The sequence below is a fragment of the Notamacropus eugenii genome, chromosome 3 (assembly GCF_028372415.1).
Source record: "Notamacropus eugenii isolate mMacEug1 chromosome 3, mMacEug1.pri_v2, whole genome shotgun sequence".
Taxonomy (NCBI): domain Eukaryota; kingdom Metazoa; phylum Chordata; class Mammalia; order Diprotodontia; family Macropodidae; genus Notamacropus; species Notamacropus eugenii.
Window position 1 is genome coordinate 207,571,438 of NC_092874.1, and position 20,778 is coordinate 207,592,215.

At 40.6% G+C, this 20,778-nt stretch overlaps 1 protein-coding gene and 1 pseudogene across 15 annotated transcripts in view; one reads left to right on the plus strand and one right to left on the minus strand.

Moving 5' to 3' along the window:
- Positions 1-18,726, minus strand: part of MICAL3 (microtubule associated monooxygenase, calponin and LIM domain containing 3) — a 241,424-nt gene extending 222,698 nt beyond the window's left edge. For all 15 annotated transcript variants that reach the window (XM_072654153.1, XM_072654166.1, XM_072654164.1 and 12 more), the window contains exon 1: positions 18,176-18,726. The gene's annotated coding sequence lies outside the window, so the exon portion shown is untranslated. The remainder of the gene's footprint in view (positions 1-18,175) is intronic.
- LOC140497897 (U6 spliceosomal RNA) lies at positions 8,967-9,065 on the plus strand (annotated as a pseudogene).
- Positions 18,727-20,778: the final 2,052 nt, after the last annotated feature.

The following is a 20,778-nucleotide window of genomic DNA, read 5'->3' on the forward strand; positions in this document are numbered from 1 at the left end:
TATCTTCCTGGACCAGGTAGCCAGGACACTGCAGAGAACCTCCCAAGGTTTATTAAACAACTGGATGACTTCTGAGGAAGTGAGGTGGTGCAAGAGATACAGTTCTAGACCTGGAGCCAAGAAGTCCCAAGTTCAAATTCTATCTCAGACGCTTTTGTTGAATGACTCGAAGTAAATAACTCCTCATCTGTAAAATGGATTATTTTGGATAAAAAGTGGATCTACCTCCTAGGGTTGTTATGAAGTTCAATGAGAATATTTGTAAAGCACTATGTAAATACTAGCTATTAATAGAATATTATCACCCATTTCTAGAGAATCATGTGGGTACAAACGAAACTGCCAAAAAAAAAATGCAGGAAGTAATCCTTAAAGACTTAAAAGTCTTAGGCAAGAAACTGACAACTGTATGGGTGAACATGATGTTTTCATCACTGCTGCTGCTGCAAATGCAAGAGTTTTAGAAGTGAAAGGGAGATATGGAAAATAAACAATGAAGATGAACCTCTATTTGTCACAATGGAGAGTAATAATCTGTAAAGAGGAGGAGGAGGAAAAGACAGTGACACCAAAAAAAGTGTTAATGAAATATTTTAAAATTCAGTAAAGAACAGAAGGAAGTCCAGAAACAAACAGGGTACTATCATGTTAAATTTTATACTTATAATATACTTTAAAATAATAAGCTGTATGTAATTAAGTTTCATATACAATATCTGTTCTTCACAAATGAAAAAAGTTCCAGTTTGTCGATATTTTTCAAGTTCATAATAAAGAATTTTTTTTTTAAAGTAAGAGTATCTAAGAACAGTATTTGGATTTGGATAGGATTGCTTAAAATATAGTAAAGAGGTCAGGGATAAAATGTACCAAGAAAGGCTTATAAGAATGGATTTGCCTGGAGTCTTCCAAATCTAATCAAAAAAGATTTAGATGGAAAAAGAGAGAGGGAAGGTTGCCCACTTATACACTATAATCCAATCCACAGTTCTCATAGGCTTATGACCCATAGTTTAAGAAGTGCTGAAGGGGTGGCAAATAGAAAAAGTTTAAGAAGCCCTGCATGCCATAGACAGTATCTACAAAATAAGAACAGCGATAGCACCTCCAAGATGTTTTATAGGAAGCAAAAGTCAAGTAGGGAGGCAGCCACAAAACTAAGTCTCTGAAATCGATAGACAAATGCAAAGAATGAGTAAGGTGCTGGAAATCCTAACACAAGGAAGCAAATTTGACTTCATAGGTATAATGTGGATTTAATGGGATGAGACCAACAATCAGACTAGAGTGCCTTATTAACAAAGGAGCAATACAAGTAAGTAAAAGGTAAAGAAAGGGCAATAAAAGAGCCAAAAAAAAAGAAATAAGACAGTACTCCATAATAAGATTTTGTGAAGAAATCTAAGAACTAGAGGGATTCATTAGGAACTTGGTTAAAAGTGGAGGCAGAAAAAGATGTGATGTTTTCGTAGGTGCACACACTCATGAATACAAATTCTCCACCCAGAGCCAGTTGTTAGACATTTACCTTGTTATGATTGTTTCTGTTCTGGCCAGAAACTTTGAGGGTCTTTCCCTCCCAGGCTGATTCGTTAATGAAGGCAAACTAGACCATCTTTAGCCTCAATTCTTACCTAGTCTTTAATTACCAAATGGGTGTTGACTCAGACAAACTGAGACCTGGAAAAGACCTTAGTCTCTCACAGCATCTGGGGCCATCAGTTACCTTGATCTATGTCTTGCCACTGCACTCTGATGATAAAAGTAAGGCTGATGACTTTGCACAGCTCTGCCTCACTTAAATCCAATTCACTTGCAAGTCAAGACATCCTCCTCCTGATGTCACTGATCCTCTTTGAGAACAAAGGACAAACAATAACACAACAGAGACCACCTGAACATAAAGAGGAAACAGATGAGGAATTTGGGAAAGAGATCACAAGTATGGCATAGAGGCTTGATATAATTAGAAGGGGAAGGGAAAAACTTCAATTACCTGGACAGCTATAGGAACTGTCTCTGCCAAAAGCAGTAACTTCTATTCTGGATTGGATTCTTATCCACCAGGGAGAAAGTGATTGATGGAAATAGTGGGAACTTTGAGGTGATGCTATCACCATGACAGAATGTGTGATTAAAAAAAAGGAAGTCAAGCATAGTCTGATCTGTACCCTAGATCTGGAGCGAGATTGCTAAAAGAAAAGGTAAGTAGGACCCTGCAGACTAAGCCTCATGAAAGGCAACTTAAGAAGAATGGCTTACTCTCAAGAATATAACTCTGATGGTAAAAGAAAAATAATGCCAATTAAAAAAGAAGAGGGGACATATTCAGTAAGACTATATGGGAAGATGGGAAAGTAGTTTGACAGAAAACAGGTTTAGGCCAACATCTTATACTACAGTATAACTACCTTTGATAACAATAACAGTTATTATCGTTACTGGTTTATTATATTACACTTATTAATATATGGTTATTATTACTCTGTACCAAGCACAATGCTAAGTACTTTATAAATGTTATCTTATTTGATCCTCACAACAACTCTCAGAGGTAGGCACTTCTATTATCCCCATTTTATAGCTGAGGAAACTGAAACAAAAAGTTAAGTGACTTGCCCATGGTCACACAGCTAGCAAACTCCAGTCACCAGACCTAAATGAACTACATCCCAGAGTACTGAACTGCTGATTTGTATCTGTGAACTACAGAAAATCTTCGAAAATGAATTTAACAGGACTCATTTAATTTATTTTAAAGGGCAAGGGGGGACAAAGTCTACAAACACTAGGCCAGTGAGTCTGTCTTCAATTTCTGGCAAAATTCTATTTTAACTTATAAAAGTGATTGTTTTTTAATATCTTGAAAAGGAAGCATAAACCACAAGGAGCCAACATAGTATCATGAAGAAAAGGTCATGCCAAAACGCAGGAACAGTCAGAGTTGGAGGGAATATGGGAAGATAGGCACATTGTTAGTGGACAGCAATTTAGAATTATTCAAAGAAGGCAAATGAAATGTCCATACCCTTGGGACCAGAGATTCCATTACTAAGCATATATCCCAAGGAAGGCACTGTTAAGACGAAAGACTCCATATACAGCAAAATATTTATAGCAGCACTTTTTGTGACAGCAAAGAATTGGAAACAAAGTAGATGCCCATTAATTGGAGAATGGGTAAGCAAATTGTGATACATGGATATGGTAGAATATTACTATGCTGTAAAAAATAGCAAATTTAATGAACACAAAGAAGCATGAAAAGATCTACAAGAACTGATGAAAAGTAAAGTAAGCAGAAGAAAGAAAACAAACATGATAACTACAAGTTAAGAGATTAGCATACACACAAATGAAAAGTGAATACTGAAAAAACTATAAAGAACAAGCATGGCTTGAAAAAGAGATTTGAGAAGATACTTCCAATGCTCCTTTACAGAGGTGGGGGGAGAGGGAGGTGTGGAACATATTTTCAGACTTTTTCAACGTCATGATCAATTATGTGACTTTTTTCCTCTTTTTTTTGTCTTTAAAAAAATACTATGTTAAATGAAATGCTTCGCAGGGATGGGGAGGTATATACTGGGAAGAACCATGTTTATATAAAAAAAATCAATAAAAACTTATTTTAAAAAAAAACACACCCTCTTACCCACCTCCTGATAGAGAAGTGATAGACCCAGAATACAGAAAAAGACATACATTTTTAGACAGGGTCACTGTATGGCTTTGTTTTGCCTGACTATGCTTATGTGTTGCAAGGATTTTTTATTTTCTGCTTTAATAGAGTTAGCAAAAGTGATACCAAAAAAGGTCACTAAAACATTTTAAAAATACAGAGAAGTTCAAAAGGAAACACAAACATGCAAGCCAGTTTTGAAAGTAATATATCTAGTTCTTAACTTTTTTTTAAGCAAGCAGTATAAAATGAAGATTCACAGTTTCACATACAATCTTCTTTTTCTATTTTTCTTTGTGTATGAATCTGCTCTTTAGCGGGGAGGGGTGTTTTAAGCTCAGAACAAAAAATTAAAAAAAAAACATTATGCCCTTGCTTATCCCTGAAAAGAGATGAGGTGACTGCACATGTATAATCTCTATCAAGTTGCCTCCTTTCTCAATGAGGTGGGGGAGGGAAGGAAGGGAAGAAGAGAATTTGGAACTCAAAAGTTTTTTTAAAATGAATGTTAAAAATTATTTCTGCATGTAATTGGGGAAAAAAACAAATAAAAAATGAGGAAAACTTGCATGTCCTTGCGGAAATAGGGAACCATACTGTGGATGAATCAGTGTGTATACTGTCAGATTCAGTTTACTATGCTAATCTTTACTCTCCCTTTTCTCTTTTATACTTTGTTTCAAAGTATGGCTTTCTGGGCAGGGGAAGAGGAAGGAATATATTGGAAAGCTAAGGTGATATAAAAACAAAAGATAGCAATAAAAATGTAAAAAGGAACTAGTCCTAGCAGACATTTTGTGACAAGGTTACTAAACTGGTAGATTAGAGGACTGCTACAGATAACATTTTACCAACAGAATTTACAAAGTTTCTCATATTAGTCTTGTGTGATGTCAGCAAGTATATAGTTAGGTGCATTTGGAATGGATGACTGGCCAGACCCCAAAACTAATCATATTAATGGTTTTAATATCATTTGGCTCTCAAGGGAATACCTCAGGAACCTGTACCTATACACGTCCTAAGAATCAGAATCTTCCAAGAATAGAATAGGGTACCACAGGAAATAATAAGTTCATCAATTTTCAAGTCAGACGGCCAGTTCTCAGAGATGATGTACTCAGACATAAATTTATCAAAGAGTTTCTAAGGCTTCTTCTAACTCCATGTCTTAAGATTCTTGCTCATCCCTCTTTCCCTTCCCCATTTCCATTCCCCTTTTAATGGCACTGTATTCTCCTCATTTGGATCTACTTTGATGAATTCTTTTCTTCTATGTATCACAACACAGGGCTCAATCCTTCATCTGTCAACCTTCTTCGCCCTTCTTCAACCACACACATTCCAAATCATACCTCTCTACATAGACAAGTCCGAAGCTATTATCACCAGCTCTAGCCTCTCAAAATGTATATTTGCAAAAAATAGGAGCTACATCAATGTCTATTTCCTTTCCTTCCTTCCTTTCTTCATCACCTCTATCTAAAGGCAAGAACCTAGAACTTATCTCATCTTTCCACCCCACCCTCCCAAAGCAATTATTTTTCAGGATACCTTCTCAAGAACAGACATTGACTTCTTAACTGATCAAATATAAATTCATTATAGAATTCAAAGTTCTCCATTTTATCTATTCTTCTAATACCTAATTAGTCTTATCTTGGCATTCCTTCATCACAGCCTGACCTTTACTAACCCTAGGGCACACCTAGTTTGCTTCCATCTCCAAGTCTTCATTCATAAAGTTTCCCTTCCTAGAGTATCCTCCCAATCAATTTTCTTTATTTTTTCCAAGATCTCACTGGCTTCTCCAGGAAGTATTCCCAAACTAATCTCAACTCACAATAATGGTTTTGCTTTGTGTTCCACAGAATTTAATAACAGAAATTCTCTACTTTCCATAGTTTATTTCCTCTAGCTGTTTCTTTTATCTTGAATCCCCAAGTAGACTGTAAGCTCTCGGAGAACAGAGCCCATGATGCCTACCTTCTTTTCTCTCTCCCACTGTTCTCAGAACAGAAGGCATTTGCTGAATGAATGAATCTGGTTGGTATATGTCTTGCTTTCTTTGGGGTTATTCCTAAAACTTTAGTCTCAAAACAGAAGCAAGTCCTATACACAGGATGTCTCCCCCCCAAACAATCTACAAATGACCTTTATTTAATACCAATAGGAGCAGTAGTATATAAATGATCATTTTTACCCTCAAAGTACTTTCATTTAGTTTCTTGAGTCTCTTCTTCCTTCCATCCTTCCTGAAGCCCATCCATTCTTACTATTCCAGGTAGAAGTGCTATGTAGATAACTCCCAAGTATTTGTCATCAACTCTTAACAATGTAGAAACTAAAGCTGCTGTCATTATTTCGGGCAAAATTGAGCACAGAAAGGCTGACTTATCCAGTATTACACAGCAATACCAAGAGCTAGAACCAAGGTTTTCCCTAAATAGACTATAAGCTCCATGAGTACAAGGCCTGGGTCTGATCAACCTGAAAAGTCCCCAAAGTAATCCCTTATCTATAAGTGCTTAATAAATACTTGTTTGACTAATTTCTGGTTTCTGGATCAGGGAACTGCCTATCAATAAGCTGCACTGTCTCATAGGAGCTAAGTCTTAACTATTTCTCAAAAAAGATATATAAGAATGGTCAGGAGCTGATTGCAGATACCACCACAATAAAAATAGCCCTAACCACAGCTATGTAGAAGCTTCAGGCAAAAACACTTTTTGATACAATTTCCATTTTAGAGAACTTAATTAAATGCACTGATAGCCATTGATGGTCATCCATAAAAAAGTCTCCTGTCTCACCCTTCTCCAGACTTCTTGTCCTTCCCCAAGGAGCAGTAAAAGAGACAACTTCAAAAACAGATCCTTGAAGGACTGGGCATTCAGAAATCTTTTTTTTCTTCTGGTTTCAACTCTCTGGCCTAAGTTGTTTTTTTTAACATATAAAAAATATACTACTTATGGAAGAGTGATGGAGGGGAGCCCTAAGTCAGAAATAGCAAATGAGTCTTAATTTAAAAAAATTTTTTTTTAAATTCATATTTGAACTGCAATGAATCCTGGAAGAAATCCAATCTGAAGGATAGTTTTCCAAATACAAAGAAGTCCTGGCAGGGCAAGAGAGGGCAGGAAAGAGTCTGGCTTGTTATAACCCTCCCTGGGGTCAGCTCCTATGCATTCAGTCTCCTGAATTAGGCCTAAATGAGGAAGGAAAGGGAGAAGGTTCCAATCCGATAAATATTTTAATAAAATTTATAGCTATTACCCTTAAGTCCCAGGGCTCTTCTTTTAGGCAAACGATTATCTTGACTGTCACTGTCTGGAAAATGAGAAAGGAGCAGGAGGAAACCTTGAAAAGGTGGGGAAACATTCTTGCTGGCTGTCGGGCTTTTTTGTTTCTTTTTTAAAGAACTTGTCAGGTTCAAAGACAATAAAACCTCACAGGTTGCCCCAATTGTGACAATAGCTCTAGTCTCTGAACCAAAGTAGTAACATGACCAGAAAAGTGTTACAGGGGAAAGTCAGTAACTGTGCCATTAACAAAGAAAACTCAAGGAGCACTTGAGTTATCCATTATCTCTAGGAGGAAAGACAGGATGCCACCCCCCCCACCCCCGCCCAAGAAGTGTTGGCATGACATTAACTTTACCAGGCAAATAGTGGGAAATCCTTCATACATGAAACCTCAATAACCTCTGCTTTTTAAAACTCCTCCTCTTCTCTAATCAGAGAGATATGTAGGCTAGAAAACAACATGTTAAATGACTACTACATGCCAGTCACATTTCTAGGTGCTAGAGATATAAATACAAAAAGGAAACTGTTCCTGGCCTCAAGGAACTTATAATCTTTCAGAGAAGACAATAAGTATATGCAAAATAAATATGGGGTAACTGGAGAGGCAAAAAACCAGAAAAGGCTTCATGAAGAAGACAATGCTTGAACTCAGCTTGGAAAGAAACAAGGAACTCTAAAAAGTAGAGGCAAAGAGGGAGTATGTTCTAGCCTGGGCGGGCAAGGGGAGCCAGTACAAAGGGATGAAAACAAGAAGGTCAGGATGGCCAGACTGCAGAGTGCAAGATGGGGGGGGGGGGAGGGACATGTAACAAAGTTGGAAAGACAGGTTGGGACCAGGCTGTAAGGAGCTTTAAAAACCAAAAGGAAGAGTTTATACTTGATTTTAAAGTCAACAGGGAGCCCCCAGAGTATACTGAGTTGGGAAGTAACGTAGTCAGACGTACATGTGTAGAAGATAGAGCAGGAAAAGACTTGAAGCAGGAAAACTAATGAGAAGGCTACTTCAATACTCCAAGCAAGAAGTAATGAGAAGGGAACCAGGGTGATGGTCATGTGACTAGAGAAGGTGACAGACACAAGAAACAGAAACAAAGATCTGACAACTGCCAAAATATATGGGGTCAAAGAGAGTGAGGAGTCAAGAATAATGCCATGACTGTGAACCTGGGGGACTAAAACAATGGTGGTGTCCCCGACAGGAATAGGCAGCAGGTTCAGAAGAAAGTTTGGTGTGAAGAGATAGGGTGTTTCATTATGGATATATTGAGTTTAAAATGTCTGTAGAACATCTAGTTCAAAAATTCCAACACGCAGTTGGAGATAGAGATGATGGACATGGGAGTCATCAAGGACAAACACAGGAAAAGCAGAGAGAGGATCCAATGGATAATATTCTAAAATTGTACAGGGGAATTAAGCCTAGAAAGGGAAACATTGGTCTCCAGAGTAAAATTCTTAGGACACAACATGAAATAATTCTGATGAGAAGGTTTACCAAAAAAAAGAAAAAAAAAGAACTGCGCAAAAATGCTAAGATGGGTATAGAACATCAATGGAAACTGTGCAGAGATATGTGTAAAAGACAAACATAAGACCAGGCAATGGAAGACAGATACAGAAGTGTGCGGTACTCATTTAAGAATCTGCCCTTCAGAAACTCAAGTCACCAGACAAATCACACCACAGCATAAACAACCACTAGCACCACTAAGTACCTATTAAATACAAGATGCTAGATTTGGAAGCAATAGACATGAGTGCCAAGCCTGGAGTTGGAAAGATTCATCTTCCCAAGTTCAAATCTGACCTCAAAACTGACACACCAGCTGTGTGACCCTAGGTAAGTCACTTCACCCTGGTTTGCCTCAGTTTCCTCATCTGTAAAGTGAGAGGCAAAAGGAAATGGCAAACCACTCCAGTACCTTTGCAAAGAAAATCCCAAATGGGATCACAAAGAGTCAGAAACAACTAAAAAACTACTGAATTGAAGATATAAAATTGGAATGATACAAAGAAGATTAGCTTGGACCATGAGCAAAGATGAAATGAAAATTTGTGAAGAACATGTGTTTTTTTGAGTAAAAAATGGATCCAAACCCATTTATTTTTTGCCATTAAACTAATTTTTCCAAGAATTTAAGATCCCATTATCCAGCGTTTGTAAAACAAGCTTCCCTTTTACTCTTAAGTTTTTGCTGACAATATGGATATGTCAGAATTCTGATTGTATGACCCTGAGAAAAATCACTTCTCTGAGTCTCACTTTTCTAGTCTGTAAAGTGAAGATGATACTGAATCTAGTACTTATTTCACAGGATTATTTGGAAGTTGAAATTATAATATATGTAAACCACTTTGAAAACCTTTCATGTATACATACATAAAATAAATAAAATGTGTCAGGCATTGTATATACAAAGACCAAAAAAATATCCTTAAGGAGCTTACATTCTATAGAAGGCAAATACAAATAAGTAAATATTCTCTTCTGTTAAAGATGACCAAGTGAATAGGGGTTTAACAGCCCAGCTCCTATACAAATACCCCAGCAGACAGCAAAAGAGAGCAGCAGACAAATATGATCAAGAAATCCAAAGAGAAACTAAAGTTCACCCAATCAGATCTGCACAAGGGAGCAGCCAGAAGTCTGCATATATAAAGGAAATAGTTCAGCCAGGAAAGTTGAGGAGAGCATGGTGTTCAGAAGTCTTCCAGCCTAAACATGGAACACTTCAAGGATGCCCAGATCCTGAAGCACTATGTAGCAGAGAGAAAGAGGGCCAACAGAGCTCCAAAGTTTCCCCAGGGCAGTTACAATGTTCTGACCCATAAGAAGCTGACTGGAAGTGAAAGCCAACAGCAACAGCTGAGATAACAGAGATCAGGACCAAAGAGGTTCCCCCACCATCTTATCCAAGAGGGTTGAAGATGGCCCTAACACAAAATCCCAATTCAGACTAGAAATATTAGTAAACAGAAGATAATAAATATTATGAATCATATCAAGTACAAAAAATAAAAATGAATTTTAAAAAGAAAAAATAATTGAATTTTAAATGGTTTCTTAAGGGGGAATAAGAAAATCAGGAAAGGCCTAAAAGTAGCACTTGAGAGGACACTAGATAGTCTGACAGGTGAAGGTGAGGAGGAAATACATTTCAGACAACAGAGAGAGACAGCCTGTGCAAACACAGAAAGGCAGAAGACAAATTCTCTGGGATTGAGAACAACAAGTCCCCAGTTTGGCAGGGACATTAGAATATGTCATGGGAAGCAATGGGTAATAAGCCTGGAACAAGACTGTGAAGGGCTGTCTTCAAGCAGAACAGTCAGGAATTGATACTAGAAGCAATAGAGAGTCCCTAAAGGTCTTAAATAGCAAGGATTACAGCTCAGTGATTACTCTTGTGGTTTAGGAATTATCACTTTGGCAGCTGCAAAGAAGATGGAATGGAGAGGGGAGAAGGGAGATCAATGAAGAGACCCTTGCAATCAGGTGAAGTGATGAGGGCCTGAATTAGAACTGTAGCATTCTGAATGGAGAAAGATGCTAGAGATGTGGTAGAGGCTGAGACAGGATTCACAACACTTGGCATGTGAATTGGGGAAAAGGGGTGGACAAGACTAAAGAGTCATGGGTAACTCAATAACAAGTTCTATTATGGGCATGCTGGTTTGAAACAGTTATGGAACATTCAGTTCAAAACAAACACTATATACTTAGTAGTATAGGACTAGAGAGCTCAGGAGAAAGACCCATAGGGTTAGATACAGAGATCTGGGCATGTCTGCATAGAGAAGATAATTGTCTCTGGCTCCCATAGGTTCAATGACATGATGAAGGAAGAGAAGCAGGCCTAAGACAGAGTCTTGGTCTCACTGGTGGGGAGTGAGAAAAAAAAAGGAGGGAAGCAAAGAGGGGAAATTGATGATGGATGATCAAGCAATGCAGACTGAAGAACAGACATGAGTAGAAGTACCATGTCATGAAAATCAAGAGAGAAGAAAGTACCCAAGAATAATGGGTTGTCAACAGAGTCAAATGCTGTAAAGAGGTTGAGAAGGATGAGGACTGGGAAAAGGCCACTGGGTTTGATAATTAAGAGATCACCAGCAACTTTGGAAAGATCATTTCAACCAAGCAATGAAGCCAGAAGTCATTTTGTCAGGTGTGAAGAGTGAATACAAGCGGAGAAAGTAAAGGCAAAAAAGTGCAGAGAGCTTCATTTATGAAAGGAAGAAGAAGGCAAGAATAGATTTCCATTTTTCACTATGCCTAGGCATCCATAGGCTGCTCCCAAGGCCTAGAACGCTGGCCTTTCCTCTCCTCCAGCCATAATTACCTCCAGTCAAGGGTGAGTTCAAGGGTCATCTTCAAAAGATTTTTTCATGATTCCCAAGTTGTGGGTCAAGTCTCCTCCCTTTATATATACGAATACACCCATCATTATTTATCTGTGATCTTGTATTTCTACAGAGGGATGATAAGCTCCCAGAGGGCAGAAATTGCTTAACTTTTGTATTTGATTTCTAGGGCCAAGTGACACATAGTGACTATAATCAATCAGTAAACATTTATTAAGCATACTAAGTGGCAGGCATTGAGAAGGGAGGGGAGGGGAAGAAAGGGGAAGGGAGAAGGGAGAAGAAAGGGGAGTGGAGGGGAGGGGAAAAGAGCATCCCAGTCATGGGGGACAGTCACAGAAAATACATGAAGTTGAGAGATGGAGTAACCTCCTGGAATAACCAGGAGGCCAATATCACTAGATTCAAGAGGACATATCAGAAAGCAAAGCATAACAACACTGGAAAGGTAGGAGGGGGCTGGGTTATGAAGGCTTTGAATGATAAACAACATTCTGTATTTGTTCCAGGAGGTACTGAAGAAGCCAATGTTGTTTATTGAGTATGGAGTGGGGTGACCTGGTCAGACCTGGGCTTTAGAAAAAATTACTTGAGTGACTTGAGAATGAACTACAGAGCACTGAGACTTGAGGCAGACAGACCCACCAACAGGCTACTGCAACAGTCCTGGTGTGAGACAGTCTTCACTAGTGGAGGTACTGTCAGAGTAGGGTACTTACGGATGGGGAAAAAAGACCAAAGTATGAAAGTCGATCACATGCTGGGAGGGTGGAGGGTCCATCAAGCCTTTCTTAATACACTCTAAATTGCTCAAAAATCACAGCATAAAGTCAGTGATCTTTGAAACATCTTGGAAAGAGGCACTGCAATACTTGAGAAAGGCAAAAGTACTGATTTTCACAAAAAGAAGAGTGTAGAGCCTGCAACCTATACTCTGGTGTGCTTGACTGGTAAAATCTTAGAGTATTTGTGAACATTTCCTTTTCCAACATTCCCTAAACTGGTCAGTCGGAGGTCTGTTTTAAATACGGCTTCCCTGGATTTCTGAAAACATTTTTGAACACTATAGGTCAGACAACAGCACAATTAAGTAGATTTGGAATCAACTAAATGGCCAGTTATAAAAGAATAAGCACTAATGGTCTGATTTCAACTGAGAGGTCTCCAGGAACACATTTGAGAAACATCTCCTTGGTCCTGTGTGGTTTAATATTAATCACACAAAGGCACAGATGTCATAATTATTAAACCTGATAACATGCTAGATCACTAGTCATAAACCAAAAGGACTGACAAATTATAAGGCTGGAGTGAATCTAATGGGATGAAATTTATTAGGGATAAATGTTAACTGCTAGACTAAAGTTACAACATCTCTCACAGCCACCACGCTTACTCTTGTATGGACTACTGCAATAGCCTCCCAGTTCATCTCTCTGCCTCCAGTTTCTTCCTCTCCAATCCAACCTCCACAAAGTTGCCAAAATGATACTCCTAAAGCACAAGTCTGACCATGTCATTCCCTGCCAATAAATTCCAGTGGCTCCCTAATACTGCTAGGATAAAATGCAAATACTTTTGGCATTTAAAGTCCCTCAGAACCTGGCTTTAACTTATTTTCTCAGGCCTCTTATGCATAATTCCTCTTCATTCACTCAGTTGCCTAGTCAAATTGGCTTCCTTGCTGTTTGTCACATAAGACACTCCATCTTCTGTTTACTTGTCTTTGCAAGAGGGTGCCTTATGCCTGGAATACACACTTTCCTCATCTCCACCTCTTAGAATCCTATGTGATTTCATTGGTGCAGGGAAAGACCTCTTTCTACCAATGGAAACACTGTGCTCTGGGAAGTAAGAGGTTAAGGGTCAGGCTGCCAGTAGTTGTCAGAGGCAGAATTTGAACTCAGATCTTCCTGACTCCAAGGCAAGCTCTGAATTAGACCATACTTCTCTCCTTTCTATAAAACTGATGGAAAAAAAGCCAGAGCAAACAAAGCTTATACCTAACCTCAAAGGAAAACTAAATTCCAAGTAACCTCTTGGAAAGAGGTTAGTTCAAAAGTATGGCCAGATTCTTCTACTTTATTCAAAATGAATTCTAGAACATAAAATCCAAGAAGGCAGGAAAAAAAGGAAGGAAATGTCCAGGAAAATTAAAGATGCTTCTAATTTCCAGATGTACCAAAGACAGGATTTAGGAAAGCTAAAGACTCCAAAAAAATGAGACTCAACCTTGCCTGCTCACATAGCAAATGAGTCATATCTACTGAATGGATTTGAGACCAAGTGCCCCTGGTTTACAGTTTCAAAGAGGCTATAACATAAGGCTAGCTTAAGTAAATAGGAGATTTCACCCATCGTTACAATGGAATATTAAGAATTATTTTTCTGAACACAGACTACCTTTATTTAGTTTACCTCTTCCCCTTGCCCTACTTCCTTTTGAAACTGTATTGGGGAAAGAAAGGATCAGAAAAAGGGTAAAAGCACTACTCAACATGGATGGGATAGTGATAACTGTCAAGAGAGAGAAGGCAAAACTGAACAATTTTTATTTTGTTTCTACTCTTTCTGGCAAGCAGACTTTGCAGTTGAAAGGACAAAATAAAAATGGCTTTTAGGGAGTTGGTACCTAAGATAAATGGGGAAACATTAAGAAAAATTGGCCACTCTTAATGAATTCACTACCTGACCTGGATGAACTAAACCCTCAAGTACGGAAAGAACTGGTAGATCTGATTGGTGAATCGTCGTCAATGATGTCTGAAAGATCAGGCACTGCTGAACTAGAGAATGGCAAATGGCCCAATTTTCAAAAAAGAAAACAGAATCTGCAAACTCTTGGCCAGTAAGCTTAACTTCAATTTCTGGGAAAATTCGAGAATGGATCATTAATGAACATCTAGAAAATGAAACACTCATCACAAAGAGCCAAAATGATCTCATGGCCTCCAGTCCTGCCAGATAAACCTTTTAACTTTTTTGACTGCTGTAGTTAGAGTTTACCTAGATTTTTAACAAATGGCTCACATTATTACTCTTATAAAAAGGGACATGAGGGTAAGAGAATAATAAAATTAGATAGGTTTGGAAATGGTAGAATGACCACACTGAAAATGATTTCATGTTAATTTGGAAAAGAGGTAGCTAATGGAATGCCCCCAAGGATCTGTGGTTGGTATCAAAGACCTAGAAAAAAGGCATGAATGGCAAGCTTTTCAAACATGAAGATGACAAAAAGCTATGTACGAAAGATAACACATTAGATGAGGATCCAAAAAGGTCTCAAGAAAGTACTGACTCTAATAAGAAAAAAATTCATAGGGATAAATCTCCAAAAATCTGTCTTCACAAGTACAAGGTAGGATAGCATGGTTAGACAGTGATTTGTCTGAAAAATATCTAGAGGTTTAGTTAGCTGCAAGTTCAATGTGAGTCACCAGTATGATACTGCTGCCAAAAAAAAAGTGAATGCCATCTTGGGCTGCATGAAGAGGCTTTGCTTCCACAAATAAGGAGGTGATAGTCCCACTGGACTCTATTCTGGTCAAGCCACATCTAGAGTACTGTGTTCAGTTCTGGGCATATTTCCAAGAAAGATTCTGATAAGCTTCAGCTGCTTGGTACAGTTAGGTGACATGGTGGATAGGGCATCGATCCTGAAGTCAAGAAAACTCATCTTCCTAAGTTCAAATCTTACTAGTTGTGTGACTCTGGGCAAGTCACTTAACCCCATTTGCCTCAGTTTCCTCATCTGTAAATTGAGATGGAGAAGTAAATGACAAACCAGTCCAGTATCTGCCAAGAAAATCCCAAATGCGATCATGAAGAGTCAGATATGACTGAAACAATTAACAACAACGACAAAGCTTGAGAAAACTCAGGAAAGCAGCAAGGGCAGCAATGATCCTCCAGTTCATGTCACAGGAGATAAGCTGAAGGATGTGGAGATTTTAACATGAAGAAGAGAAGACCCAGGGGAAGCATGATAGCTGTTATCAAGCACTTGAAAGACTGACATGTAGAAAAGGGATCAGATTTATTCTGTTAAAAACCAACATCTAAATGATATAAATATACTTTGCCCTCCAGGCAAAACCTACCTAGAATTCACACTTAATGAAAGCATCAACCAGTTTTTCAAAGGCTTCTTTCAAACAATTTTAAAGAGCTGGAAGTCTTATTTTGCTAAGAGTAGTGGGTGGAAGGCGCAGAGAGGAAATTTAGGACTGAAATCTGGAAAAACTTCCTACCAATTCAGAGTGCAAGAAACTGACCCAGAAGCAGTAGATTCCCCCTCCTGGAGGTACATAAGCAAAATCTGTTTTACGGTCAGTGCAATGTCTTTGGGAGTAAGTACTAGAGTAGACTAGAATGCCTCTGGGTTCCCCTCAACTCTGAAATTCTGATCTTATTAAATGTTTAATTGATAGCTATGGCATAGATCTATGGGAAGACTTGAGAACAGTGAAGACCACCCTTTGACTGTGCCCTGACCAAAAGGTTTTTGCTCATATACTCCTACCCTGCTTCTCACATGTCTAAAAATATAAATTTGAGGAATTTGGCCCTATCATGATATATTAGGTTAATACTCAAAAGACCATTATTTCTCATCTTGCTGATTTCACTATCTTGTCTTTCAGGCATCACTTATCACTTCATCATCCTACTTTGTGTAAAATGCTGGATTTGTCCCGTTTGACTTCCTTAGTCCTGTGTGAAGTGAATGTGCTTCATTTTCAACCTACCATTAGGAAAAAAGAAGGGAAGGTATAATTTCTTAAAAGTTGGTTAGAGACAGGGAGTTTCGTTTGTTTATTGATCCAAGAAAGGGATGTCAGACTCACAGCATAACCAATCTCTCTGAAAAATCTTATTTAGAATACTGTTTTCAGATATGTTAAAATATACTTTTAATACCCAAAGGAGTCTTAGTTGAGGAAATAGGTCCAGATTAGCTAAGAATACATTCAAAAGGAATACTCTGTCATGTTTCTCCTACAGTGCTGGAACAAGGAGCTGAAACCTGCCCACTCTTGTCATTTAAGACAACCAAAAAAGCTAAAAGGTTTTTACAACTCAGAATGAAAGAAAATTAAATTCTAGGGCTAAAACAATTCAGGTCAAGTTTCTGACCCAAGGACATAATGATAATTATATCAGGGATTTATAAGGTCCTCTCAAAGGCCCCATTACAGACATGCTCATAGGAAAAGGCAGTCAGCCTGAAACAATAAATTGGCATCATCTTTATAATGCCAGGTAATGAGAGGTTGAACATGCTTGCTGGATAGAAGCATTTCATTCCTTAAATTAGATGTTTCTCTCATTACAAAACCCAGCTCATTCCAGGCCCTAGTTTATAGACATCTGAGAATCTTAGATCTAGAATCTAGAGCTAAAAGGAACCTCAGGGGTCATTTAGCCCAACCAGTTTCATTTTACAGGTTAAGAAAACTGAGGTCCACAGAGGTTAAGTGACTTAGGATCACACAGGTGGGACTCCCAGGTCCCCTGCCTCCAGAGCCCATGCTTTTCCTGCTGTGCCATACCACCCACAGAAAACCCCAAATGACCAAACAAGCACTGATATCCTCATGCTTAAATACCACCTCACCCACATCCAGCATTCCTCAAAATAAAAATAAAACAAGTGTGTAGAAACAGTGACTGTCCCCACAAGCCACCTCCCACCTCCCTATAGCATCATGTAAACCATAATTAAAGTGTTAAAACACCAACATTAAATGATATAAATGCAGTTTGCACTGCAGGCAAAACCTACCCAGAATTCAAACCGAATGAAAGGATCAACCAAGAGATAGATTTGGGACTGAACTGCGGGCCTTCCTTTGAAAAAGGCTTTTTTCCAAACAAACAATTTTGAAAGGGCTGGAAGATTATGATTTTACAACAGCCAGGGTCCAGCCAAGAATCAAAGCATGTATCATTTCCTAACTGGACAAATACACCATACTTGTGTAAAGCATCTCACGGTGATGTGAGAATTCTCTGTAGGCTCCTAGCACATACAGCACACAAAACTTCCATAATAGGTCTCTCTTTAAAATGAGGGTTGGGGATTCGAGGAGGATAGTCGATAGGTTAGGGATTCAGCTTCCCTTCATTCATTCAACCCCAATCCATCTCCCCACCCCGGCCCCCACAGAAGCCACCTCCACACAATCGTCTCCACCTCCTTCTAACAACCGGCATCCTGCTCAGCCCCTCACATTCACAGCCTCCCCCAGACCCCAGGCAGCCTCCAAGCCTCCTACCTGTGGGAGTAGCTTTCCCACCCCTACACTCAAATCGCCCAGCTGCGGGGCCACCCTGAGCGTGAACAGGGGGCTGCCACAGAAGAACCAATCCACCTACTTCCCAAAGCCCTGAGCTCGAGTGTTCTGGTCTCCCTCACCTCGGGTCTCTTCCAGCGCCTCCCCCTGTCCCTCCCCCACCAAAACACAAAAAACACAAATCCCAGCAATCCACCGCTGAACCCTCCCAGGACCAGGAAACGGTCCTAGGAGAGTTACCTCGGCCAGCCCAGGGGGACTGCAGGGGGGAGCCCTCTCCCCCCAGCGCGATCTCCCAGGGACAGCAGCCCCGGGGAGCGCACCCGGGAGCGGGGCGCACCAGCCGCTCTCCCGCCGCGGGCGCTTCCCTCCAGCCGCGGGCTCGCATCCCCGGTCCTCCCCCCAAACCGCCGGGGCCTGCCGTCGAGAAAGGGGTGAGCAGACGGCAGGAGGGAAGCTGGCTGCTCCGCGCCCCGGGGGAATGCTGGAGGGAACCTCCCCCGGGGCTGCCCCGCGCTCACCTCTGCCTCATGCTGGCGTGTTCCCTCCGGCTCCGCTAGCCGGGGCCGCCGCACGTCGCTCCAGCCTCGCACCGACCCGAAGCGCCCAGGCTCCAGCCAACCCAGCCGGCTGCAGCACGGGCGGCAGCAACAGGAGCGGCAGCAGCGGCAGCGGCAGCCGCCTAGGGCCGGCCTGGCACATGGGGAGGGGGACGGAGGCCCCCGGGCTCGCTCACTGTTCCTCCCAAGGTGGGGGAGAAAGCTCGCTCCGGGATCCGATGCCCATTTCTCGCCTTGTGTCTTACCAAAGTTCCGGTTCCCTACATGCAAAAGGCAACAGAACTAAGCAACGCCACGCCCTTCCTCTACTCCAACCCGCGGGGATCCTTTGGTATGCTCCTAATATTACTCTGCGAGCGGGAGGGGGAGGAGGTGAGTGGCTGGGAGGCTGAGAATGGGGCGGGGAGCTGCACGAAGTGGCCAATGGAGACGCAGAGGGAGCATTATCAAAGCGTGCCAGGTGGGGAGAGGGAAGGATGAGTTTAAAGAGACCTTATGCTTGGCGCGCAGATTCCCCCCCCTTCCTCAGCCTATGGGATGCGCCTATTACCTTACGCCTAGACTATCGCAGTAGCTTCCTAATTGTTCTGCCGACTCAAATCCCTCTGACGTCCAATCTGTCCTCCACACAGCCCCAGAGAGCTGGCCTTGGCTTCAGCGTTCAGGTTCTCCATTGCCTCGAGAATAAAAGGTAAACTCCTGTGGTTGGCATTTAAAATCCTTTGCGCAGCTACCCCGACCTTCTTTTCCATCCCTTCCCAATCTCTATGATCTGGACAAACTGGCCCTCTTGCTATTCGTCATGGAGGTCCTTCCATCTACCATCCTTGTATCCTTACATGAACTGTCTCCCGTGCTTGCGTACATTGCAATTCTAGAATCCCTGATTTCCACCAACTCTCAGCTCAAGCCCCATGTTCTACCTAATACCTTTCCCGATCCACCAATCACCACCCACCCCAGACTGCTAGTGCCATTTATTTTGTATGTTGTCTGTATATATACTAGTACCAAGAAGACCCGAATTCAAATTCATCCTTAGACTCTTGCTAGTTGTGTGATCCTGGACAAGACCTTCAATTTCTTCAACTGTAAAAATGAGGATAATAGTGCCTCTCTCCCAGGGTGGTTGTAAAGATCGAATGAGATATGCCTGGTACATAGTAGGCACTTAACAAATGCTTGTCCCTTTCCCCTTATGTAACAAGGGTGATCGGAATAACTCTGATCTGCCCAGCCTGGGTACCTACCATGGCGGTGGGCACATACTCTAATCTAGTCCATTTCAATAGGATTTGTGCTCTGGTCCTTTACCAAAGGACTTGCTGAAAGGTAATTCCTGATTGGTGGGACGGTGGTGGAGTTATATTACCAAGAATATGACTGGCCAAAATCTCAAGAGGAGGCACGCTCTCTCTTCGGACTCTTCTAGCGGTTTTTCATTTTTTTTCACAAGGACATCTAGAAAGACAGGACAGGACAGGATTTCTCTCCCCTCCCCAACTCCCAAAAACAAAAGTTGAGCACATGGCATAAGCAAGGTGAGGGGAGCCTTGAGCCCCTGGATGGGGCTTCTGCATTTCTGTTTCTTTCCCTAAACTCAGATCAGCAAACAGCAGTCCTGAGAAATGCAGGCTTCTAGCAACTATGGCTACCTCAAAAAATCAATCAATGAGTACCAGGTACTCATGTGCCAGGCATTGTGCTAGTCTAGGAGGTCCTGAGACCAGTGCCAGCTGTCCAGAACACAACAGCACCACTTCTCAAAGAGAAGCATCACCACCAGGAAGATGCTGAATCTGAAAGAACTAAGAATAACTAAGAGCAAAACTAAGATCCTGTTGTGGAGAAGTTGGAGAACCTAGAAGCATTACTACTTATTGCATTCTGCTAGATCCTTTGGTGGTTCAACATCATCCACTGCAAGGTCTTTAATCTCTACTTCAAAGCTTTCCACCAGTGTCCCAAACTACATCCTTATCTCCCATTCCTCAAGCCACTCCTTCCCTCCCATTTGTGTCAGGTTCATTTTTTTCATGATCCCTTTCACCTGCTTATGCCATGAATATTTACTTATATCCCTTTTCCCATTCTCCCTGTCAAACTCAAAACCCCCAGTGTTGGGGGAGTACAGAGAGAAGTTCTTGACAAAGAACAAACAAAAAAAGTGCACCTCATCTCAATCCAAAGTTCACAGTATATTTTTTGTAAAATGCACATATTTTAATTAACAAGCAATTATTAAACACTTCCTTTATGCCAGACACTGTACGAGGTGCTGGAGATACCAGTATACCAAATGTTCACATAGATTATTTATGATGGATCTGTAGTAGAGCATTCCAAGCTCTTATTGGTCTGATCAACCATAGCTGGACACACTGTGACTTGACTCTAACAGAGTGATGTCATTTTGGTTTTCTTCAAGAATAGAGGACCAAACCCTTACTCACAAAGATCTTAAAATAATGCTAGAAAATCCCATTTCCATGATGGTATGTATTTTGTAACAGGCTGCATACATTAGTGGAAGAATTGACTTTTCAAACTTTGCCTAAGGCACA